The sequence below is a fragment of the Dendrobates tinctorius genome, unplaced genomic scaffold (assembly GCF_039654945.1).
Source record: "Dendrobates tinctorius isolate UK_male_01 unplaced genomic scaffold, ASM3965494v1 ptg000314l, whole genome shotgun sequence".
Taxonomy (NCBI): Eukaryota; Metazoa; Chordata; class Amphibia; order Anura; family Dendrobatidae; genus Dendrobates; species Dendrobates tinctorius.
In genome coordinates, this window is record NW_027361981.1 from 1619192 (window position 1) to 1645764 (window position 26573).

Consider the following 26573-nt stretch of genomic DNA (forward strand, 5'->3'; position numbering starts at 1 on the left):
CCAAGATCATCTCTCATCCGTTGGAAATTTGCTTTCCTGAAGTTTAGTGTCCTTGTAACCCCTCTACTACACATCTTATTAAAGGATACATGAAAACTTATTAATTTGTGATCACTATTACCCAAGTGACCCCCAACCCTTACATTTGATATGCGGTCTGGCCTGTTGGTTAATATTAGGTCTAGCAGTGCCCCCCCTCTTGTTGGGTCCTGAACCAGTTGTTAAAGGTAATTGTCTCTCATAGTTGTCAGAAACCTATTACTTTTGCTGGAACTGCAGGTTTCTGTTCCCCAATGTATTTCAGGGTAGTTGAAGTCCCCCATAATAATGACTTCTCCTTGAGTCGCTGCTTCATCTATTTGCTTTATGAGGATATTCTCTGTTGCTTCCATTATTTTTGGAGACTTATAACAAACCCCTATCAGTAATTTATTATTTTTTCCCCCTCCCCTTATCTCCACCAACAGGGACTCTACATTTTCATTAGATTCATATATATTATCACGAAGGATGGGTTTTAAGGATGATTTTACATATAAACACACACCTCCCCCTTGCTTATTTGTTCGGTCATTTCTGAACAGACTATAGCCCTGTAAATTAACCGCCCAGTCATGGCTCTCGTCCAGCCACGTCTCAGATATGCCCACCATGTCATAATTATGTTCCAACAACATTAACTCCAATTCCTCCATTTTGTTGGCGAGACTTCTGGCATTAGTATACATGCACTTTATGTATCTCTCTGTACCTCTATTCTTTCTTAAATTGTTAACGCTTCTGTTCTAAACAGAGAAAGCGATTGCAGTGAAAAAAAAAAATTAAACTATTTAATGATCTCTAATGAATAGATGCCAGTGATATATCTGTAGAACAGCTCAGAAGGTTGGTTTATTAGGAAAGAAGCATGAACAACTCTTGGTAAAGGACGGGCTTAGAGTCGGCACTGTACACTGCAGAAACAACATACTGGTTTTCTCTATTACTCGATGTTGCTCCTTCTGTTTCAGCTTTGGGGAATTACTGACGTCTAGAACATATGAGTCACAATGGAAGATTAACCAGAAAATCGGTATGAAAGCATCACATCCTCCCAAATGTTTATATTCAATTAACACCTTACAAAATGGTATATTCTCCCTTCTGCTTTTGGGATCTCCTTCGCTTTCAGATCGTCTTACCGTATCTACTGAAAACAGAGCACCACGCATGACGAAGGACTCGGGCAAAAGATCTACACCTGTGGGGAGCAGATTTGTGAGTCATCTCAAAATCTATTTCTTTGCATTATAAAACAAAGAAAGCATCACAGGTTTGTAATTTCTGTGACTTTTAAAATAAGAGGAAGAATAATTAAATAGGTCTTGTTGGCATCCACATGTAGATCATCATGCTTTCATGAATCCAGAATCCCAAGTACAATACCTGCTTTTTGTCACTTCAGTTAACACTTGTGCATATAAAACCTACAATGTGAACATGCGTTTATGTTCTGCATGTATACCAACTCAAGTCAAGCTCAATTTTTGTGCATGAAGATCTCAGGGTAACATGAGAATCAGCCTGCCGTAATCCTTAAAGCCTTGTCTCATCATCTTAAATGGGTAGAATTTCAAAGTGCGTCTAAAAACATACAACTTTTGCAAGTTATTTATTTTTAAAAACCCTCTCTGTTCTCAAGAATGGAATGATTATTAATTTTATAGTTTACTGCCTGTTGACTAGGATACCAGCCACCTCTGCACCTCTATCAGCAGTGGACAGGCTCCTAGGAAAGGAGTGCAACACTTATAAGCTCTTTCTTATGGAGAAAGGGTGCACAACATTTTTTAGTCTGAGGGCCACATTGTCATACTGAACCAAATCAGGGGCCTCGCTAAAAATTAAAGGGGTATTACCTTCTGTGACATTTATGGCATGTCGAAAGTAAATATCATAAATGTCTGATTGGCACAAATTCTACTTACGGGACTCTTAACTCCAACATTCAGCACCTTAAAGGCAGGTGCAGGTGACCGTATTTTGAGTACGAGTGTGATCCAACAAATCCTCGGATTGCTCTCCGGCCAATGTTACTCTATGGGGCCATTCACATGTCCGATTTAAAAAAATCACTGCATGCCTGAGTTTGATCTAATATTTGTATCACACTCACCCATGCAAGTCAATGAGTGGGTGGAAACCATTGGACATCTGAGTGCAGTCCCATTTTCATGGACTGACACAATTGAGAAGATAGAGACTTTTTTTCTCTATCTTCTCCACATCCGAGAAAATTGAATCACACTGTGCTCATACTGTGATCAAACTCTTATCTATTGTATAAAGAGCTGTTACCTTTCATTGTAATCCTGTCTGTGATGGAAGTTTATTTCTAGTGTCAGGCTTTTTGGCCACAGTGAAAATTTAAAGATTTTTGGATTTTTTTAAACAGTGTTATGAAAAAAAGAGAATTTTGTTTTTAAATATTATTACCGGAAACCGGAACTTGATTTGAAAAGTGTGTTGTTTTTTTTTAATGACACTTCCGACTTGCAAAAGTTCTATAATTCTAAAATATATTACTGTACCAATGTGGCACGTTTCTGTTTATAATGGTATGGACTGATTAGAGATGAGCAAACTTGGTCTGAAAGCAGTCGCCAATCTCAAAATCGTTACAAACCTCGCACATTTTGATTCGTGTTCGGATTCCCGAGCATTTTCCTCAAAATCGGCAAAATACTACCAATGTTCTGTCTCCAACATCTGATTAAGAATCCTGATTATCTGCTTGTTAAAGGGGTTGTCCAGGCTTTTCACATAATCTCAGTACATATCTGGGCTGCAGAATTATGACAATAAGTAATTTACTTTGTCACTAGTTTGCACGGTTTTCTAGATATTCTGAACAGAACGTCCAAGGTGTTATGGCATTGAAATGAGAACTAGTCGTAACCTCCTACTCTACTCCAAGCATGCCATGACGATTTTCCCTCCTCACTGGTTTAGTTTCACTTTCCATAGATCACTGTTCAGTGTGTGTCTGGGGGAGGAGCAGCTGCTCTCTGCAGTGAGGCTGCTAGAGGGGGAGGATTTGTTACTGTGTGATGAGGGCTTCTTCATGTGGACGCGGAGGGCCTGTAGTTATGGAGGGTGGGGTTGTTGCTATAGAGGGCATGTTTGGAGTAGAGTAGGAGGTTGCGACTAGTTCTCATTTCAATGCCATAACACCCCCCCACTGGACGTTCTGTTCAGAATATCTGGAAAACCGTGCAAACTAGTGACAGAAAGTAAATTACTTATTGTCATAATTCTGCAGCCCAGATATGTACTGAGATTATGTGAAAAGCCCGGACAACTCCTTTAATGTTTTCAGTGTTTCTGGCTCAATCTAGTAACCAGAGTCATAACCACAGTGTTATTGTGTGTTTACTTTAACTTTGCTATTTCCCTCCTTTTGCAGTGCATTCTTGTAAGGTTGCAATGCACCCTGGTAGACCTTTGTAAAGGATTATGGTTAGTTCAGCCCCCAATTTCCCTCCAGTCCACCATTTTCCTTCTGCCTGCATTCAGGAAGCATCTCATTTCTCTTCTCCCCTTGTGACAGCATCGCTGTTTCACCGCGCCAATATACCATCACGTTCAATAAAGCACAGATTCAACCTACAGTCTCCTTATTGCACCCCCGGTATAGTGGTTTAGCTGCCTGTATAAGCTGCAATGACATCTGTCTCATTCAGTGAGGACAGAGCAACCAACATTTGGTAAATGATCAAATTCCCACTAAGGCTGTGTGCACATGGCATCTCTGATCGGTGGTAATATTACCACCGGTAAGATCACTACCATCGGTCAAAGTAATGCGGGGTCATGCTGTCAGATGTCAGCATGACCCGCATTTGTGACTGTTACCCACGGTAAAAAGCTTACCGCAGGTCACAGGCGTTGGCTGATGTGAAACTACTGCTCCCATCAGCCTACGCCTGCTCTCGCTGATAACAACGGGAGCTGGCAGCGGCTGATGGGCATAGTCATCAACTGACACCTGTACTCAAAGTAAAGAAAAAAAGTTAAAATAAAGAAACATATATTGAAATAAAAATTAAAAAACACAGTATATACTCACCTTACACCTAATCCCTGAAGCCCTTTGTCTTGTGTAAGAAAACAAACCGCTGCGTGAGAAAGCTCTCATGCAGCAGAGGTGTCGTGAGATCACTTACAGTTTTTTAGTACACCCTGGATCCGCCACCTTCCCTTTTTGTGGTTTCACATCCATCTTTCTCTGTATGCCAAAGGATGAGGCACTCTTTGTAGTATCTGCATCAAGGCTTGAGATCCGGTTGTTGCAGGAATGTCTGCAAGTGATTCCATTAAGGCTTCCCGGTACCCCAATCTATAGATTCTTGCTGACACCAGAAGCCCACTGCACTTGTATTTAACCTTGGTAACTGTGCTTCCTTATCTTACAGGAAGCAGTTCCTTTATACTTGGGCTTATCCCTTCCACTATGGGCTAGTCCCAACTTTAACTATGCTTGTCTCTACAATATGTAACTGGGCAGGTCTCCCGTGCAACATTATATATTATATTACTTCCCGTTAAAACACACTATACATTATATCTGTGATTTTTTTTTTCCAGCTCAGATTGGATCATGAATCATGATCGGACTAGAAAAAAAATTGCAGCATGCTGCGATTGTACGTGAAAATCAGATTGCATTCACCAATAGAAGTCAATGCAAAAAAAAAAAAAATTGCACAGCATTAGGACTCACACATCCATGTCCTTTCAAATGACTGCAATTCATCTGCCGCATGAAGTAAAATCACAGCGTGACCAAACAAGATAGAATAGATAAAATAAATATATATACAGTGCCTTGCGAAAGTATTTGGCCCACTGGAACTTTTCACCCTTTTCCCACATATCATGCTTCAAACATAAAGATACCAAATGTTAATTTTTTGTGAAGAATCAACAACAAGTGGAACACAATTGTGAAGTTGAACGAAATTTATTGGTTATTTAAAAATTTCGTGGAATTGCAAAAACTGAAGAGTGGGGCGTGCAATATTATTCGGCCCCTTTACTTTCTGTGCAGCAAACTCACTCCAGAAGTTCATTGTGGATCTCTGAATGATCCAAAGTTGTCCTAAATGACTAATGATGATAAATATAATCCACCTGTGTGTAATCAAGTCTCCGTATAAATGCACCTGCTCTGTGATAGTCTCAGGGTTCTGTTTGATGCACAGAGAGCATCATGAAGACCAAGGAACACAACAGGCATGTCCGTGATATTGTTGTGGAGAAGTTTAAAGCTGGATTTGAATGCAAAATGATTTCCAAATTTTTAAACATCCCAAGGGGCACTGTGCAAGCGATCATTTTGAAATGGAAGGAGTATCATACTACTGCAAATCTACCAAGACCCGGCCGTCCCGCTAAACTTTCATCTCAAACAAGGAGAAGACTGATCAGAGATGCAGCCAAGAGGCCCATGATCACTCTGGATGAACTGCAGAGATCTACAGCTGAGGTGGGACAGTCTGTCCATAGGACAACAATCAGTCGTACACTGCACAAATCTGGCCTTTATGGAAGAGTGGCAAGAAGAAAGCCATTTCTCAAAGACATCCATAAAAAGTGTTGTTTAAAGTTTGCAACAAGCCACCTGGGATACACACCAAACATGTGGAAGAAGGTGCTCTGGTCACATGAAACCAAAATCGAACTTTTTGGCAACAATGCCAAATGATATGTTTGGCGTGAAGGCAACACAGCTCATCACCCTGAACACACCATCTCCGCTGTCAAACATGGTGGTGGCAGCATCATGGTTTGAGCCTGCTTTTCTTCAGCAGGGACAGGGAAGACGGTTAAAATTGATGGGAAGATGGATGGAGCCAAATACAGGACCATTCTTGTAGAAAACCTGTTGGAGTCTGCAAAAGACCTGAGACTGGGACGGAGATTTGTCTTCCAACAAGACAATGATCCCAAACATAACGCAAAATCTACAATGCAATGGTTCACAAATAAACGTATCAGGTGTTAGAATGGCCAAGTCAAAGTCCAGACCTGAATCCAATCGAGAATCTGTGGAAATTGCTGAAAACTGCTGTTCACAAATGATCTCCATCAAACCTCACTGAGCGCGAGCTGGTTGCCAAGGAAGAATAGGCAAGAATTTCAGTCTCTCGATGTACAAAAATTTTAGAGACATACCCCAAGCGACTTGCAGCTGTAATCGCAGCAAAAGGTGACGCAACGAAGTATTAAGTTAAAGAGGCCGAATAATATTGCACGCCCCACTTTTCAGTTTTAGAATTTCTAAAAAAATTTAAAATAGCCAATAAATTTCGATCAACTTCACAACTGTGTCCCACTTGTTGTTGATTCTTCACCAAAAATTTACATTTGGTATCTTTATGTTTGAAGCATGATATGTGGGAAAAGGTTGAAAAGTTCCAGGGGGCCTAAAACATTCGCAAGGCACTGTACATGGAATAGATAGATATAAAGATGTCAGTGACATATATTATTAGTACATTGCTTGTGTAGCTTACTGTACATGTATTTATTTTTACAAAATAAATTATTTTCTGAAAAAAATGGCATGGATCCCCCAACATTTTATTAACCAGCAGAGGGAAAGCAGACAGCCAAAACAACCAAAAACACGTATACTCACATCAACGCCCAATCCACTGAAACCAATGTCTCATGTAACAGAATTAAAATAATAAACAACCATATTCCTCACCTGCCTGATGAGAAGATAATCCATTTGTCCTGTGATGCCTCTAGCTCTGCTCCATCTAGATGAACTCCTTTTACCTCATTGACATGAGTTCTAACTGCGCTAGCGTTGACATCAGTAAGTTGAACTGAGTTAATTGGCAGTGAACTCTTAGGACTTTTCTGACGGCACAGCGAGTGAGAGTACTTTCTCACGCTCGTGGTGACATCAGTGAGGTGAAGAGAGTTCCCAGTCAAATTTTGTTATACAAACAAACTTGTGATTTCCCTGAGCTGAGTCTTTCCCCACTCTCGCTGGTGTCTGCTATTGTCTGCAGAGCTGATGTCACAGGGTTTTACCAATCAGTGTGCTCAGCAACTCATAGCTTCAAATCATGCTTTTTTTTGGTGTATAGCATGTTCTTTCCCCTTTCTTGGACAAGAACTCCTCCCATTTGGCACAGGTGATTTTAAATTAGCAGGAAACTGCAAAGCAAAGGGTCCAGCCTATTTTTGCTCTCATTGGAGAGATTGATAAAGGTGATTTTCAATGCTCCTTTCATTTGATGTGGTGCTGTGTGGCAGCAATTGTTGCTGTGGTTTTGTGATGGTGGGTCGGCGCAGACTGGAGTCATGGGGACTCTTCCTTGCAGCATGGGCGCTGTGGGGCACCAAGCTGTCCGCCCTCCCGGTGCATTGCCACTGTAGCAGTGGATGGCGCATGTCTCTGCTCCGTTAGGGTGATAGGGACCCACTAAGAGGTTCGCCGTGAAGTGACAGTGGGCTTCAAGTCTGATCATAATGTTAACCTAAGAACCTCATATTCAGTGAGGCCGTTCTAGGCCATAGGCCATAAGAGGGAGGCCGTCATGACAGGGTTGAGAGGGAAAGTAGATTCGGAGGTTGTTGGTGATGTGAAGGTAGAGTAAGGGGTTAATTTACTGTGCTGGCTTGGCAGGGCTGGGCTAAGACAGGGGAGGGTCACATGGTATGGGGGGAGGGTCACGGGCTGCTAATATAAATAGGGGAAGCCATTTTAGAGGGACAACCATTTTGGGTTCCCATTAGTAGCAATAGGAATCTGAGGTACCTGTCATTATGGAGATTGAGTTCGCTCTCCAAATGCGGAGGGATGCCGCGAGTTCCCACGGCACAGGATGGTTGCAGGCTTCAGTCCAGGGTCTGCTTCAAGGGGTGGCGGGGCCCCCTCAACCCCATCCAGAAGGATGCTGGTCATGGAAAACGAGGCCTCCGGAACGAGCCCTCGATCGGCCCAGGGATGGGTGTGGTCTCGTCTGGACCCCAGATCTTCGGCTGCTGGGACCTCAGCACCCAGGCAGCTAAGTGAGGCACATAATGATCAAAATGTTAACCCTTCTTTGTCTTTTCTTGATAGCAGGGGTAGCGTCGGGTTTGTTGGGGAAGCTAGTGGGGGTACAGTGTCTCTGTTACACGACTTAGGAGAGCTAGTTCGTTTATGGGATTCGGGGAACTTTCGGGGTGGGGTGTCGCCTGCGTCAGCTTGGTTGGGTGGTGATAGGGAGTCAGGAAGTCAGGGACAGGTTATGTGGTCAATTTTACCAGGCTCACTTTCAGAGGTAAGCGCTTCCGGCTCGGCTAGCAACGCGGCGGCGGTTGGCGAGGAGATAGGGGAGCAAGGTTCAGGAGCCACATCTTTAGAGGTAGCTGAAAAAGAAAAAGACGAAGCTGTCCGGGTTGGCGACGCGGCAAAAGGTGAAGTTTACGTTTGTTTCGTAGGCCCCCTGGGCACGCTTTTGAAGCAGGAGGTTAGGGAAAAGATATGGAAGGGGGAATACGTTGAGATATTCTCCCTACTTCCTTTAGAGCGCTTTAACCTGGATAGGGTGAGAAGGGAAGACAGTAAGAGAGAGGATGAGGATAGGAGGAGGTTTCGTCTAATTCCCAGAACTTTTTCCAATTGGTTGCATGCGTTCGCTATACTAGCTAGTATAATAGGTGAGAAGGCCCCGGACAATTGTTCAGGCCTTTTTTGTTATATGGATGCAATTGGTGAAGCGTATAGGGTTTAAGGTGGGCAAGGTTGGTTGCGGTATGATGAACAGTTCCATCAAAGAAAAGCGGTTAGGCCTAGCATCTGTTGGGAGCATAAAGACATAGCTTTATGGATGAGGGTGATGGCACTGCCTAGAGTGAGCCAGAGTTCTCAGTGGTTTCAAGGGGGGCACCGGGGGTTCAAGACAGTCAGGACACTTGGTGGCAATACAAAAAGGACTGTGTTTTTCCTTTAATGATGGCTCCTGCAGATTCGGAGCAAAATTTAAATTTAAACACGAGTGTGTCACACCATTCCGTCTGTATCTGCTTGTCGGCCTGACAATGCATGTGTTTGCTTTACCCCTTGATCCTTTCCCCCTAATTGAGCTGGGATACTGCTGGCTGTTACCTGTATGGAGCCTGCTCAGTTCCCTGCCCTGCTGCGCAGCTGCACGTGTTGTTAGGTCTTTGCTCTGCTGCTTGACCATCCGCATGTGCTTTCCCTGGTTGCCGCTGTGGAAGCTGTCCGCGGGTCGCGAGGTCATTTGCAGCTGGTGCATGACTTTCCACGTGTGTCTAGGCTTGTAGACGGTGCCAGGTGCTCTAGGCTGCAGTTCCTGCACTGACTGTGCTGCAATGGTTTCTGTGTGTGCTTAGGGCGTGCGCAGCCACACCTCCCCTGCTTTTATCAGGGTTAGTGTGTGTGCTTGAAATGCTGCCCCCAGCCAATTGCTGAGAGGCAGCTCCATTATAAACTTACCCTGCCCTATGGGCGGGGCCAGAGCTACTCACAACTCACAAAGCTCCTGGACTTTGCTATGTGTGTCTCGTGTCTGTGGACCTTGTCTGTCTCAGTTATGGTACCAAATTCCCTGCCTTCATTCCTGCTTTGTCCTGTTCCCTCGCCCTGCCCTGGAGGCGGTATATCCGGGCCGGAATCCCTGATCCTGTACCTGTCCTGTACCTGACCCTGTCTAAATTCGCCCTGGCCTAGAGGCGGTGTATCCAGGCTTGAATCCTTGATCCTGTACCTATGCTGTACCTGACCATGTCTGAACTGTCTGCTGTGTTATTTTCCTGGAATCCCTCTGTGTTTGGAGCCCCGCATCCAGTGACTCTGAGGCTCTTGTAACCGGTGTTCCTGCTGAGCATCTACTATGCTGTGCTCTGACTACCATGCGGTGCTAGCTCCATGCAGGCCCAGCAATCCTGCGGTGTTAGTACCATCACGCTTGAGTTCCTTCCTAGGTCCGATGCCCGGAGCCTGACGACCGCAGTCTGGAACCTGATGACCGCTGCCTGGAACCTGGAGCTGGATGACTGCAGTGGTGCCTGTAGGTCGTGTTGGATGTCCGGAACCAAACGACTCCCGTCTGATCTCTGCCGGTGACCCTGATGTCCTCGTGTGTCCTGATGTCCTGATGACCTTGTGTGTCCTGAGGACCTCGTGTGTCCTGATGTCCAGATGACCTCGTGTGTCCTGACGTCCTGCCTGTGTCCCGATGTCCCACTTATGTGTGCCTCGGTGATCCAATGGTGCCTTGGGGTCCACTGGGTGGTACCCTTCTGGGAGGTGTGGAATCGGGAGCCTGGTTTAGTCCTGTTTTGCCTATGTAATGTGACTTTACTTTAAGTAAACCTTACTTTATTTATACCTGACGTTGTACAGTGTCATCACGTCCTACGTGTCCTTGTCCACATGCTCAGCTGCTACAGTATCCCGGTCGCTGCCCTTCCCTAGTTCGGGTAGGCCCGGGTCCCCCTCTGTGGTACAGAGGGTCCATATTGCGTCCCCTGGGAACACCCACCCCGCGCCGTCAGCGTGGAGGCGCCTGCTGGGCCGCGTCTGCGGCTGCAGTTGTGACAGAGTGTTCCCCCTGTGGGGGCAGTCAAGGGGCATCGAAATGTTTCAAAGCTGGAAAAAAACGAGGGGCAGATGGTGCTGAAAAAAGGAGTGACTCCGGTTCATCTGGGAGAGATGGAGTACTTCCTAAATGAGTATCCCGATATGTCGGCAGCATTGTTATTAAGGGAGGGCTTTAGGGATGGTTTTAGGATTCCTTGTGTTGATGTTGAGGTTAGACTTTCTACCAAAAATTTGAAATCGGTCCTGCAGTTTCCTGAGGTGGTGTCTGAAAAGTTAACTAAGGAAGTTTCGTTGGGTAGGATGTCAGGCCCCTGTTGTTTGCCCATGGGTTGTTCATTGTCATGTTCTTATTTTGAGGCATTCAGTATGTTTTTGGAATGGACGGTGAAGGAAGTGTCTGGTCTGAAGTCATGTATTCATTATCTCGATGATTTTTTGTTCATCGGTCCAGCGCAGAGCACTAATTGTTTGTTGTTGCATACCATGGAGAGTTTAGCTAAACGTTTTGGAGTTCCGTTAGCGCAAGACAAGACTGTGGGCCCGGTTACCTCTCTGAGTTTCTTGGGCATTGAAATTGATTCTCTAAAAATGGAATGCAGGTTACCCGTGAATAAGGTGGTGGACATGCGGGCGGAAGTTCATCGGGTTAGTGATTTGAAGAAAGCGACTTTACGTGAAGTGCAGTCTCTGCTGGGCAAGTTGAATTTCGCTTGCCGTATCATGCTCATGGGGAGGGCATTCTGTCGCAGGTTGTCTTTGGCGACGGTTGGAGTTCGGTCCCCGAACCATTATATCAGACTGAGAATGGAAGTTCGTAACGATTGAAAGTTTGTATGCTTTTCCCTGATTCTTACAATGGCAGGTCTATGTGGATGGCACCAGTCTTACTAGCTGAGGAGCTGGGTCTTTTGGTGGGTCTATCAGATGGCAGTGGTTTTTGTTTATTTTTTCAGGGAGAATGGCTGGTTGAGGCTTGGCCTCAAACGTGGAAGGGTGTGGGTTTGTCGTCTAGTCAGGCGGTTCGAGAGATATTCCCCATAGTTGTCGCATTATCGTTATGGGGGTCGAGAATTCGGAACAGAAAAATTTGTTTCAAGTGTGAATCGTTGGGAACGGTGAGGGCCCTGAACTCCTTATCTTCTTCGGATGGTACTGTTGTGAGGATGCTGCAACATTTGGTTTGGTTAGGATTGAGTAATAATTTGTGGATTGTTTCGGAGGTTGTTTCTGGAGTCAAGTTCCCTATTCTTGAAGCTCTTTTACTTCACAGTGGGATCATTTTCGGGAACTGGCACCTCAGGCGGCATCAGGAGGGTTGAGTTGTCCCGTGGAATTATGGAACTTCCCGTTGACGCGGTAAGGGAATTACTATCCAGATTGTTTTCGGTGGGTACCTGAGCCCATTATAGGAAATCTTGGAGCGTTTGGGAAGAATGGAAGGCTTCCTTGAATGATGAGTTGGATGAGGAAAGTAAGCTGTTGATGCTGGTGGGTCACAGTTGGGAGTTGGGTTAGTCTGTTTCAAAAATTAATAATTTTATGCTTGATTTGGCGTTCGGCTTTAAATTTAAAGGTTTGCGGGATCTAACCAAAAACTTTTTGGTACTGCAGGCGGTAAAAGGCTGGAAAAAAGGTTGGAAGGTTTTGGATGGGAGACGGCCAGTATCGTATGAAATATTGCTAATATTGAATGACCAGTTTGGGTCAGTTTGTTTTTCTCAGTGGGAAAGGGCTCTTTTCAGATTATAATTTTCTTTGGCTTTTTCGGGGCCTTTCGGATTGGGGAATTAGCTAGTCCATCCAAGGAAAAGAAAGACGGCCTTTTGAGGCAGGATTTGGACGTTTATGGGGATAGGTTAGTTATATTCATCCGGATGTCAAAAACGGATAGAATAGGTAAAGGTAGTAAGATTGTTCTTTTCGAGGTCAGGGGTTTTCCCATGTGTCCAGTTACATGTTTAAAAAAATTTTGGGGGGACGTTGGGATACCGGACGCTCCACGAGGATGGTTTGTTTTTGTCGCGCTATCAGTTCGTGACAGTTTTTCGGTCTTGTTTAGAAAAAGGGGGCATTCTGGCCAAAAACTATAGTGGCCATTCTTTTCGGATTGGAGCGGCCATGGAGGCGGCAAAAAGAGGTCTGGGCGATGAGGTGGTTAAGAGGATTGGGCGTTGGGAATCAGAGAGGTTTCGTTCGTATGTTCGCCCCACTTTGGTTTAAGTATGGTATTTTGCATTCGATGGTCTGTCCTTGACATGGTTGGTATATTTTGTTTCTTTTCAGAGTTCGGACATTTCCTCTGTTGGATCATGGGGCACTCGTTCATCTTTTGGGCGGCATTGAGAGCGGCAGTTAGTCCAGACGGGAGACAGCTGAGTGTGCCACGTGATGTAGCAGTCGTGAGAGGGATCGGAAAGCGGGGCATGGTCTGGAAGCAGCATCTTCCGGAATTTCACAGATTCGTAAGACTCGATCGTGCCCCAGATTTACTGATAGTACACTTATAGGGTAACGATCTAGGGAAGCGGCCTTGCAGCGAATTGATTAACGACTTTAAATTTGACATGCTGCGCCTGTGGTCTATGTTCCCTAGATTATTGATAATCTGATCTGATATTATCCCGAGGAAAGTCTGACATGGGGCTCGTTCTGTTCAGGGCATTAACAGGGCCAGAATCAAGTTAAATAGGGCGGTTGCTCGTTTTATGGCACGAAACGGGGCGATAGTAGCTTGTCATTTGGATTTGGAAGCAGGACAGGGGGAGTTCTGGAGAAAATATGGAATTCATCTCAATGCTGTGGGGTTGGATATGTGGTGTCTAGCGGTGCAAGAAGGTATTGAAAAAGGCTTGCAGGTGTGGAGGGACACAAATGTTTGAGGGGGGAGTCAAAACATTTGTGTTGGTGGTGCGGGGGGTGGTCCTCGAAGTTGGTGAGGCTGGACGCTCTGGGGGGGATCGGAATGAGGTCCTTGACTCCCTCCAGCATGGGCTCAAGTGGACGAGCATTTTAGGTATACCGAGGAAGGGAAAAGGGGACTTGGATAGGGAAATGGTTCTGGCCAGGTGGGTTGTTTTGGTGCCTCTGAGCTGGTGCTTTACGGCTGGAGGTAAGACTCGACCTGGGGCCATGTGGGATTATTAACATCTTGGATTTTTGGTTTCGGGGCTTTGCCCCTCTGGGTTGTGATTTACTGTAAAATGTTTATCCAACAACCTGTGCATTGGTCTTTATTTATCTATAAGGGTAGTAATGAGAGGGAGTACAGCTAGGGATCTGGGAAGCGGAGTAAGGGTAGGCCGGGATTGCGGGTATAAGTATAGGAGCTACGAAGAATCTTGAATACCCCTATGTCAAGTTATATATATATATATATTTTTAGCAGCATTAGATCAATGTATGATTTTTGAAGGTGCGTTTCATGCTCTTTTTTTGGTGTACAAGCCCCAAGCTGTCTGCTATACCTTAGCTGGTTATCAAACATAGGGGGGATCCCACATCATTTTTTAAAATTATTTATTTATTTGGTTAAACCAGGCTAAAAACACAATGTATGTGCTTTTTTTTTTACTATGGATTTTCCGTATCTAATACGAGTTAATGGGAAAATTCCACACAATTCCCGCAAGAGAAACTGACATGTTGTGACTTGAAAACCCACACCGCAGGTCAGTTTACGCAACATAAATAAGAAGCACAGTGGGCAGGAGATTTCTGTTAATTCCATGCACTGTGCTTGTACTGTACAGCGCATCATTTTGCAGGCAGCGAAAATACTGATTGTGGGATCGTAGTACCCTTACAAGATATGTCCTCTGCAATTTTGCATACTACAGGGTATATATTTCTCTAGTGAGGTACATTACCTTTTTTTTGGGATCCATGATACTGTGCATTAGCCTTTAAAGTGGATTTTATGGTTTAAAAAAAGTTGAAACACCCGATTAGGGAATTATGAGGTAACCTCTTAATGTTGTGCATACTATTTTTTTTAACGATGTCAAACTTTTTAGAAATTTCTACTAGTTACAGGAGTACTCCGAGAAATGTAATAAAAATAAATAATTAAAATAAAAGTGAATTTAAATATTACAAATTTTAACAAAAATTTTGCAAAAAGGTCATCTTTAGTTAGTGCCCTATAAGGATTTTAAATCTGTCAGCTCCCAGCAGTTTCTCAGTCATCCCAGCTGTGAGATTGTGAAATTCTTACAGCATTTCTTGCGGTTTTGCGGCGACCAATGCAATTTTGATGTTTTGAAATTTTTTCTTTTTGCTCTTTTACTAATATGGTTAATAATTTTAATATTTCAATAGCTCAGACTTTTATGGACTTGGTGATACCACGTATGTGAATTTTTCAGCTTTATTTTTAAGAGAGGGGGAAGCAGGGCCGGCGTTATGGGCAGGCAGACCAGGCAGCTGCCTAGGGCCCCCGCTCCTCCAGGGGCCCCCAGCCAGCGGCACATCACACAGCCACTATGGGGCCCCTGTGAGGCAGGAGGGCCCGCCTGCCCCCAGCGCTGACTCCCGCCGCCGCACTGAAGGAGGCAGTGATGGGGGAGAGAGCGTCAGCTGACGCTCCCTCTCCCATCATTCCCCGCTCTGCCTCTGACACAGCGGGGGCGCAATGACGTCATCGCGCTCTCACTGTGTGCAGGAGGAGACAGGAGCACCCAGCAGCGCGAGCATGAGGAGAAGGTGAGGAGTGTTGGTTTTTTTTTTTTTTTTTTTAAATCAGTGCGAGTACTAGACTGTGGGGCCACTTTGGGGGGACTATATACCATGCTGGGGGGGCGCTATATACCATGCTGGGGGGCTATATACCATGCTGGGAGGGCCATATACCATGCTCGGCTGTATCATACCATGCTGGGGGGCTATATACCATGCTGGGCTGTATTATACCATGCTGGGGGGACTATATATACCATGCTCGGCTGTATCATACCATGCTGGGGGGCTATATACCATGCTGGGCTGTATTATACCATGCTGGGGGGGGCTATATACCATGCTGGGCTGTATTACACCATTCTGGGGGGACTATATACCATGCTCGGCTGTATCATACCATGCTCGGCTGTATTATACCATGCTGGGGGGGGCTATATACCATACTGGGCTGTATTATACCAGGCTGGGGGGGCTATATACAATGCTGGGCTATATTATACCATGCTGGGCTGTATTATACCATTCTGGGGGGCTATATACCATGCAGGGCTGTATTATACCATTCTGGGGGGGCTATATACCATGCAGGGCTGTATTATACCATGCTGGGCGGTATTATACTGTCCTGGGCTGTATTATACCATTTTGGGGGGGCTATATACCATGCTGGGCTGTATTATACCATTCTGTGGGGGGAATATACCATGCTGGCCTGTATTACACCATTCTGGGGGGTGCTATATACCGTGCTGGGCTGTATCATACCATGCTGGGGGGCTATATGCCATGCTGGGCTGTATTATACCGTGCTGGGCTGTATCATACCGTGCTGGGGGGCTATATATCATGCTGGCCTGTATTACACCATTCTGGGGGGTGCTATATACCGTGCTGGGCTGTATCATACCATGCTGGGGGGCTATATGCCATGCCGGGCTGTATTATACCGTGCTGGGCTGTATCATACCGTGCTGAGGGGCTATATACCATGCTGGGCTGTATTATACCATTTTGGGGGGCTATATACCTTGCTGGGCTGTATTATACCATGCTGGGCTGTATAATACCATTCTGGGGGGGCTATATACCATGCTGGGCTGTATTATACCATTTTGGGGGGGCTTTATACCATGCAGGGCTGTATTATACCATACTGGGCTGTATTATTCCATTCTGGGGTGCTATATACCATGCTGGGCTGTATTATACCATTCTGGGGGGGGGCTATATACCATGCTGGGCTGTATTATACCATTCTGGGGGGCTATATACCATGCTGGGCTGTATTATACCATTCTGGGGGGGCTATATACCACGCTGGGCTGTATTATACCATTCTGGGGGGGGCTATATACCATGCTGGCCTGTATTACACCATTCTGGGGGGGGCTATATACAGTACCATGCTGGGCTGTATTATACCATACTGGGCTGCATTATTCCATTCTGGGGTGCTATATATCATGCTGGGCTGTATTATACCATGCTGGGGGGATATATACCATGCTGGGCTGTATTATACCATACTGGGCTGTATTATTCCATTCTGGGGTGCTATATACCATGCTGGGCTGTATTATACCATGCTGGCCTGTATTACACCATTCTGGGGGGGGCTATATACAGTACCATGCTGGGCTGTATTATACCATACTGGGCTGTATTATTCCATTCTGGGGTGCTATATATCATGCTGGGCTGTATTATACCATGCTGGGGGGATATATACCATGCTGGGCTGTATTATTCCATTCTGGGGTGCTATATACCATGCTGGGCTGTATTATACCATGCTGGGCTGTATTATACCATGCTGGGCTGTATTATACCATGCTGGGCGGGCTATATTATACAATGCTGGGCTGTATTATACAGCCCACCATGGTATACAGCCTGTATACCATGGTGGGCTGTATACCATGGTGGGCTGGGCTGTATACTATGCGGTGTGTTATATACCATGTAGGGTACATTTTACACTATATTCTATAGGGGGAGGCTGTGTTAAATAATATGAAGGGCTACATTATATTCTATGGGGAGGTGGGCTGTATTATATTCTATGGGGGACGCTGTATTATAGTTATTATATGAGGAGGGCTACATTGTATTCTATGGAGGGGCTACATTATACTATATAAGGGGCTTCATTATATCCCATGAGGGGGTTGCCATATATTCTATGGAGGGGCTGCATTATACTATATGGGGGTGGGACTGCATTATATACTATGGGGAGTTACATTATATTCTGTGGAGTGGCTGCATTATATTCTATGGGGGTTACATTATATTGTATGGCGGGGCTGCATTATACTCTGTGGGGTGGCTGCATTATACTATATGTGGGCTGCATTATGCTGTATCGAGGACTATGGGGAATACATTATATGAAGAACTATGGGGTGCATTATGCTATGGGAAGTGATTTGTACTACATGGGTGACTATGGCGGTGCATTATACTATATGGAGTGTATTATACGGAGGACTGAGCAGTGTATTTTAATATATGGAGGGCTATGAGGAGTGTAGTATACTATATGGAGGACTGAGCAGTGTATTTTAATATATGGAGAGCTATAAGGAGTGTATTATACTATATGGAGGACTTTGGGGCAGATTATATTATATGGAGGACTATGGGGTGTAAACTGTAGATGTCCTGCTGATAACATGATACTGTATGGTGATCTGTTAGGGTGGTTTCACATTAACGTTGCAGGCCGCTAAGCCCCCCGCTCTCTGCCGCACCTCCTTCGGTAGCTCCGCCTACGGGCGCATAACGCTTTAGCACTGGGGACGCACACGGCCGCCGCTAAGCCCCGCCACCTGCCGCGCCTCCTCTGGTAGCTCCGCCTATGTGCGCATGACGCTGCATGCGTCCTGCATCCCCTATCTTTAGCACTGGGGACGCAGGCTGTGCGCAGGTATGTGTTTGGCGGTGCATGCGTCCTTTTGACGGTGCGCCGAGCGCACCAAATTGCAACAGGTTGCGTTTGGCGATGGTCGGCGCACCATCAAAAGGACGCATGCGCCGCCAAACGCATATCTGCGCACGGCCTGCGTCCCCAGTGCTAAAGATAGGGGACGCAGGACGCATGCAGCGTCATGCGCCCGTAGGCGGAGCTACCGGAGGAGGCGCGGCAGGTGGCGGGGCTTAGCGGCGGCCGTGTGCAGGCCAATGCTGCGGCCTGAAACGCTAATGTGAAACCACCCTTAGGGTGTGTGCACACGTTGTGGATTAGTCTGCGGCTTTTTCTGCAGAGAATCCATATCTCTTGGCAGAAACTGCAGGGTAAAACACATGCATTTTTTCTGCGGATTCCTAGCATGTGTACAGCGGATTTGATGCAGGTTCTAGTGCGGTTTGGCAGTGTGAATGAGAGAGAGAGAGATTGATTTGTATGTCCCGGAACATACACTGCAGCTGCGGTCCCGCAAAAAAGACGTAACATGCTGCGGAAAATAAACCGCAGCAAATCGGCGCGGAATTTTCCGCAGCATGTGCACGGCGGATTTGGTTTTCCATAGGTTTACATTGTACTGTAAACTGCATGGAAACTGCGGCGTAACCGCAGCAAAAACCGCAACGTGTGCACACACCCTTAGTGATCGTTCTGTTCCCATCATTCTTTCTCAGATGGTGGAAAGAGGCCGGGAAACAAGCATTGAACAACTTCAATTTTGACGATCATTTAGCGGCCCGAACTCAGTGCATGTAAATACAATCGAAATGCTTCTGTGTGATGTGCAATATGTTAGCATTTGGGGCCCCATTTTAAACTTTGCCTAGGGCCCCACTTTGCCTAAAACCGGCCCTGGGGGGAAGGGTTATTCAAACTTTTATGTTTACTGTCTTTATTTTTCATTTATTTATTTTACTTTTCACTGTGCTTATTAGTCACCTTAGGGGACTTTAACCTGCATTCGTCTGATCGCTTGTCCTTTCCACAGTAATACACCACAGTATAGGCAGAGACAGACTGCCGTATTTCTCGTGCCAGAATCGCATCGTAAAAATCATAATGGCTGTCGGCTCTCCTGACCTGAGCTTGACAGCTGCATAGAAATACATCATACTGTCTTGCTCAGGTCAGGAGAGGCGCTGGCCAGTCCATGCAGTGCTATGCATTATCGCATTAGTTATATGGCCGTGTGGCTCAGACCTATTGCTGCATATAGTAAAAATAACAGTCTCCTTTAAAACCCAGCCAGAGTGTGGGTTTCCATAATGACAGGTACAGAGGTCTTCAACAGACCCCTGTCCATCTTTTTAATTGCTTTTTTTATAACTGTAGAATTTTACAATTTTTTAACAAATGGAAATAAGTCCGGACACACAATAACAATCAAAAGCTTATGAAATAAAAAGGTTACACTGACAAGGCAGTGTGGGACGCAATAGAAGAAGAAACTCCCTAGTACAATAAGACACTTATATAATGAATATAAAATGGGTCAATCATACCCATATTCTCGAGCGAATCCCGATACTAAAAATTCTCAATTGTACCTTAATTAGAAAGTTACAACAAAAAGCATACAAAGAAAAACACAAAAAAAAGAGTGGGGGATTATCATGAGAAAATCCTCAAATATACGGACAAGAAGACAGAAAGACACAAAAAGGAAGGGAAGGATGGGGAGAGTATAACATCAGAGAAGAGGATGGGTCAATTGGACTAAAGATGGCCTAAACATTTCTCTGAGCCCAATAGTAATTCCATGGGGCCCATATGTAACAAATGCTGATGTATGGGAACAGAGGCTTGCTTCCAATTAAGGTAAGTGCAATCAGACAACTAGCCGCAGTAAGAATATGTAGTAACTGTCATGTCGGACGCTATTCACACCACAGCGTCCGGCAGGCAGAGGTAGTTCCACCTCCGTCCACTATAGCCTCAGTGGCGCCGGCTTGATCTTCAGGCTCTCGGGGGTTAATCTTGCTGGAGACCAGGTTGGATGTTTAGTCACACCCACGGTCTTTAAATAGTCATGCTGGCCTATGGGCGTCGCCGATTATAGCTTGTGTTTCATACCAAGTGGTTCCGGTCTGGAGTGGAGGTGTTGAAGAGAGAGAGATTCGTATCTGGAGGCGTATGATCCTGTGTTATCCTTTCTCCTTCCCATATTTGTGTTTAGTTGTGCCCTGTTCACATTACTGTATATTCCTGTGTGCGTGCGGCGCAGTGCAGTTTAAGTTCTCTCTGTCTGTCATAATTTGTGTGGGGGCTTTGGTGGTGTGTCTCATCACTGGGTGGAGGGTGGAGGGTTAAGTGCAGGGCCGAGCAGGAGATAAGGAAAGGTTGGAGTCTCAGGCATTTGCACCATCAGCAAAAACCCTGGTTTGAGGGTCAGACAGGGTTTTCCCTAGTTAAAGGGACATCACCGGGGCCCCGGGTATTTCAGCCTTAGTTGAACTAAGCCCCGCGTGACATTATAATCGGCCCACATTTTTTCAGGAGTCCATGGATCCATTAGATTCCATAACCCGCCAGTTGGCGATGCTGTCCTTACAGGTCTCCGAGTTGAAAGGGGCTGTTCAGCAGCAGGGACTGGTAGTAGCAAAGGTGCAAATGGCAGCTGGAGGTATCGGTGCAGAGCCGAAGATCCCGCTGCCAGAACGATTTTCAGGGGATCGCAGCAAATTTGTCGTATTTCGGGAGGCCTGCAAGTTATACTTCCGCATGCGCCCTATCTCCTCAGGTAATGAGGCTCAGCGGGTAGGGCTTGTGTTGTCATTACTGAGTGGTGACCCCCAAGCATGGGCATTTTCCTTACCAGCGGACTCTGCTACATTTCATTCTGTCGATAATGTTTTTTCTGTCCTCGGGCTCATTTACGATGATCCTGACCGACTGGCTCTAGCGGAATCTAAAATCCGCGCCCTCCGTCAGGGGGAGCGCTTGGCAGAGGACTATTGTTCGGAATTTCGCCGTTGGGCCGTAGACACACAGTGGAATGACCCAGCACTGCGGAGCCAGTTTATTCATGGGGTATCAGGGAAGGTTAAACAAGCCCTCCTGATGTATGAGACTCCGGCATCGTTGGAGCCGGCCATGAGTTTGGTGATACGTATTGATCGCCGTTTTCGTCAGGGGGCACAGGAGACGCTACCTCTGGGGGATAGCAGAGGTGCAAGTATGGTTGAAGTAGATGAGTCCACTGAACCTATGCAGATTGCTGGCGTGGCACAGGTTAAGCGTCGCGTTCCGGGATTCCGGAAGCCCGGAGCATGTTTCTACTGTGGTAAAGGAGGTCATTATGTTAACGTTTGCCCTGTACTACCTAAGAGGGTCACACCGGCGGAAAACTGTTAAGCTCAGAGGGTATGGAGGAGGCCCAACTGAGCGTATGCATATCCTCCATGATAGTATCTCAATGTATGCTCCCTGCCAAGGTTATTATCGCGGGCAGAGAGCTACCAATATCAGTGTTTGTGGATAGCGGTTCCGCTACCAATCACATAGATGGGGAGTTTGCACACACCGCCGGGTTTAAGATCGAAAGACTTCCTCACCCCATACAGGTGGTTACCATTAATGCGGTTCCCCTCCCTCAAGGGGAGATTACGGAATTTGTGGCAGAGGTGAAACTCCACATTGGGGTCCTACATTCTGAGTCGGTTACATGTAGGGTCCTCCGTAATCTCCCAGCACAAATGGTCCTGGGTTTTCCATGGTTGTCCAGGCACAACCCGGTAATTGATTGGAAAACTCAGGACATAGTACAATGGAGTGGTTTCTGCCAAGACAATTGCTTGGCCACATGTGTGTCCGCCATGACGCCCACCCTGCCGGAGGCTTTGCAGGATTTCGCGGATGTTTTCTCTGAGAGGGGTTGCTCAGAACTGCCTCCACATCGAGCCTATGATTGTGCAATTAGGCTAAAACCCGGGGCCAAATTACCTAAGGCCAGGATGTTTAATATTTCTGGTCCTGAGAGACAAGCTCTGAAAGACTACATCGCGGAGAGTCTGAGCAAAGGACACATCCGGCCTTCGTCCTCGCCTGTAGCCGCGGGGTTCTTCTTCATTAAGAAGAAAGATGGGTGGCTACGCCCGTGTCTGGATTTCCGAGAGTTAAACCAGATTACTATCCGTGATCCCTACCCAATGCCGTTGATCCCGGATTTGTTCAACCAGGTAGCGGGGCGAAATGGTTTTCCAAGCTGGACCTCAGGGGGGCATATAACCTCATAAGGGTCCGTCAGGGGGATGAGTGGAAGACGGCGTTTAACACTCTTGAGGGTCATTTTGAGAGTCTGGTTATGCCGTTTGGGTTGACAACCGCACCGGCCGTTTTCCAACATTTTATTAATGATGTATTTGCTCATGTCCTGGGGAGATTTGTGATTGTATACCTGGATGATATCCTCATTTATTCTAGCGATCGGGACACTCATTTGGAGCATGTCAGGCAGGGGTTACAGTTGCTCCGGGAGAACCAGCTCTATGCTAAGCTGGAAAAATGTTTATTTTTTGTCCAGGAGTTGCCCTTTTTGGGATATATTGTGTCCGCAGCCAGGTTTAAAATGGACACCGCTAAGGTGCAAGCGGTGCTGCAATGGGAGAGGCCGGAGAGTCTGAAAGCACTCCAGCGGTTCCTTGGGTTTGCGAATTATTATAGGAAATTTATAAAACACTTTTTGACTATCACCAAACCGCTCACGGACATGACAAAAAAAGGTGCCGATCTGGCGAGCTGGCCTGAGGTGGCCATACGCGCATTTGAGCGTCTGAAGAATAGCTTTGCTTCAGCCCCCATTCTGGTGCAACCAGACGTGTCTAAACCTTTTGTAGTGGAGGTTGATGCGTCGGAGGTGGGAGTGGGGGCAGTACTGTCTCAAGGCTCGTCCTTGAGAGAGATGCATCCATGCTCCTACTTCTCCAAGAAGCTGTCGCCGGCCGAACGGAATTATGATATCGGCAACAGGGAGTTGTTGGCCATCAAATTGGCTTTTGAGGAATGGCGACACTTCTTGGAGGGGGCGGCTCACCAGGTCACAGTCATCACCGACCATAAGAATCTGCTCTATCTGGAGTCGGCGTCTGTCTCCTAGGCAGGCCCGCTGGGCATTGTTTTTTTTCACGTTTCAATTTCCTTGTGACTTACCATCCCGGAGCTAAAAACACCAAAGCGGATGCTTTGTCTAGGTGTTTTCCGGGGGAGAACCTCGGGAAGAGCCGGTACCCATCCTCCAGGAAGGGGTAGTGGTCTCGGCTCTCACGACTGAGGTAGAGGCGGAGATTGCCGAGGCCCAAGAGGAGGTACCGCCAGGACTTCCCGCCAACAAATCATTTGTACCCCTGCATCTTCGGCTTAAGGTGTTGAAGGAACACAACGACTCGGTACTGGCTGGTCATCCAGGGGTGAAGGGCACCTTAGAGCTGGTATCGCGTCGTTTCTGGTGGCCCAAAATCCGGCAGGACGTGGTCTCATACGTGGCAGCTTGCATCACGTGCGCTAGGGCCAAGTCGCCCCAAGCCCGTCCTGCTGGCACGCTACAGTCTCTGGGGGTACCCAATAGGCCATGGACAGAAATCTCCATGGATTTCATCACTGACTTGCCAGCCTCGGCGGGGAACACGATCATCCTGGTGGTGGTTGACCGTTTTTCAAAGATGGCGCATTTTGTGGCGTTGTCTTCATTGCCCAATGCAAAGACATTGGCTCAGGTATTTGTGCAGGAGGTGGTCAGACTCCACGGAGTTCCGTCGGACATAGTATCTGATAGGGGTACGCAATTTGTGGTGAGGTTTTGGAAAGCTTTTTGCTCATGTTTGGGGATCAAGTTGTCACATTCATCGGCGTTTCATCCACAGTCTAATGGACAAACTAAGCGCATGAACCAAAATCTAGAACAGTATTTACGATGCTTTGTGTCCGACAACCAGGAGGAGTGGTCTACTTTCCTTCCTCTGGCCGAATTCGCGTTAAATAATCACCGCCAAGAGTCATCGGGAGAGTCTCCGTTCTTTTGTGTTTACGGTCAACATCCTCAGTTTTGAACCTTACGTCAGGGTGACTCGGGGGGTGTCCCGGAGGAGGATCAGCTAGGAGCCCAATTGTCATCGGTCTGGAGGAGGGTGAAACAGCGTTTGTTGAGCATGAGTGCTAGGTACAAACGGGTGGCTGACAGTAGACGCGTGCCAGGTCCGGACCTGTGTGTGGGTGAATGGGTGTGGTTAGCTACGAAGAACATAAAACTCAAAATTCCATCTTTAAAACTGGGTCCAAGGTTTATTGGGCCTTTTAGGATTTCTGCCATCATTAACCCAGTGGCTTATCGGTTGGAACTTCCTGCGGTGTACAAGATACACAACGTGTTTCACAGGGCTTTATTGAAAAAGGTGGTAGGCTCTGTGGACACGACGCCGATGCCACCTCCAGTCATGGTGGATGGCGATTTAGAGTTTGAGGTCGCCAAGGTAGTGGACTCTCGAGTAGTACGCCGTACTCTTCAGTATTTGGTGCACTGGCGGGGGTATGGTCCGGAGGAGAGTTCTTGGGTTCCAGCCTCAGACATACATGCGAATCGGCTGGTCAGTTCCTTTCACCGTCGTCATCCGGACAAGCCGGATTGGGGTTAATCTTGCTGGAGACCAGGTTGGATGTTTAGTCATGCCCACGGTCTTTAAATAGTCATGCTGGCCTATGGGCGTCGCCGATTATAGCTTGTGTTTCATACCAAGTGGTTCCGGTCTGGAGTGGAGGTGTTGGAGAGAGAGAGATTCGTATCTGGTGGCGTATGATCCTGTGTTATCCTTTCTCCTTCCCATATTTGTGTTTAGTTGTGCCCTGTTCACATTACTGTATATTCCTGTGTGCATGCGGCGCAGTGCAGTTTAAGTTCTCCCTGTCTGTCATAATTTGTGTGGGGGCTTTGGTGGTGTGTCTCATCACTGGGTGGAGGGTGGAGGGTTAAGTGCAGGGCCGAGCAGGAGATAAGGAAAGGTTGGAGGCTCAGGCATTTGCACCATCAGCAAAAACCCTGGGTTGAGGGTCAGACAGGGTTTTCCCTAGTTAAAGGGACATCACAGGGGCCCCGGGTATTTCAGCCTTAGTTGAACTAAGCCCCGCGTGACAGTAACATCTTAGCTGAATTTTTCCCCATCCCTTTAGGTGTAATATTTAATAGATATAGAATCGGGTCTAGCCCCACCTCAACATAAAGAACCATGGAGATCAACTGTTTCACTTCCTCCCAAAAATCCGTGATACCAGCACAAGACCAAAAAATATGATACTGTGTTCTTACCTCAGAGCCACAACACCAGCACCTATCTGATATTAAAGGGTTCAATCTATGAAGGAGATCAGGAATGTGATACCAAAACATAAGTATTTTATACTGGCTCTCCTTGTAGAGAGTGCAAATAGAGGAATTTGACGCTTTTTCCCAAATAATATTCCAACTTTGGGGTGATAACCCTTTTCCCAACATAGACTCCCATTTGCACATATAGGGATGTTTTAGCTGTTGACCCGCCAGAGAAGAACCCAGTATTCTATATATTTCAGATATTAGCCCTTTAGTCGATGGCCCTCTCCTGCAGATTCTCTCAAAGTCAGTCGGAAGGGAGACCCCAGAAGATCCATAAAAGCGAGGAAGCGAAATGTTTAATTTGCAGATATTGGTAAAACTCTTTATTAGTAATAGAATACCTGAACTTGACAGCATCAAATGTGAGAAGCTCCAGCGTATCCCCATACTATAGGTTTATCATGTATTTCAGACTCTGCCAACATTTGACTATCCCTGAGAGCCAGCGTGTGGTACTCATCTTTTCACTGCTACATTGAAATACAAGGCTAATATGAGCTGAACTCTTACTTTCTAATATCTTAAAGGTTCCTTTAAGACAGGCTACCAATATGGGTTCCCGATGGTCATTAACATCTTAGCACTACAATCCACCCTTGACCACATATCATTTATATACAATACCATATCCCGAGGGAATAGCTTCAGCATATAAACAACACATTGATATAAGAGAAAGAATACATTGTATACAGCAGCATAAGGCAATACAAGCACAGATTATAGCAAAAATTACTCCTAAAATATAGCGTAAATAACCAAAATCAGGCAACCAGGAAAATAACCAATCCCACCATTTACCATTGCTTTGTGTGTTGTGATCAATTGGTCTGAGACTGCAAATCCTGGCTATGATCTGATAAGTTAAAACAACGCATACCTTCAAACTCTAGACACCTATGACAGTGAATTCATAACAAATAATGTATAGTTACTCTATTCTGTAAGATAGCTTT

At 46.1% G+C, this 26573-nt stretch overlaps 1 long non-coding RNA gene across 1 annotated transcript in view; it reads left to right on the forward strand.

Moving 5' to 3' along the window:
- The first annotated feature begins 1168 nt into the window (after positions 1–1168).
- LOC141073719 (uncharacterized) overlaps positions 1169–26573 on the forward strand; it is a 47979-nt gene continuing 22574 nt past the window's right edge. The window contains exon 1 of the long non-coding RNA XR_012227052.1: positions 1169–1257. This is a non-coding gene — a long non-coding RNA (uncharacterized lncRNA). The remainder of the gene's footprint in view (positions 1258–26573) is intronic.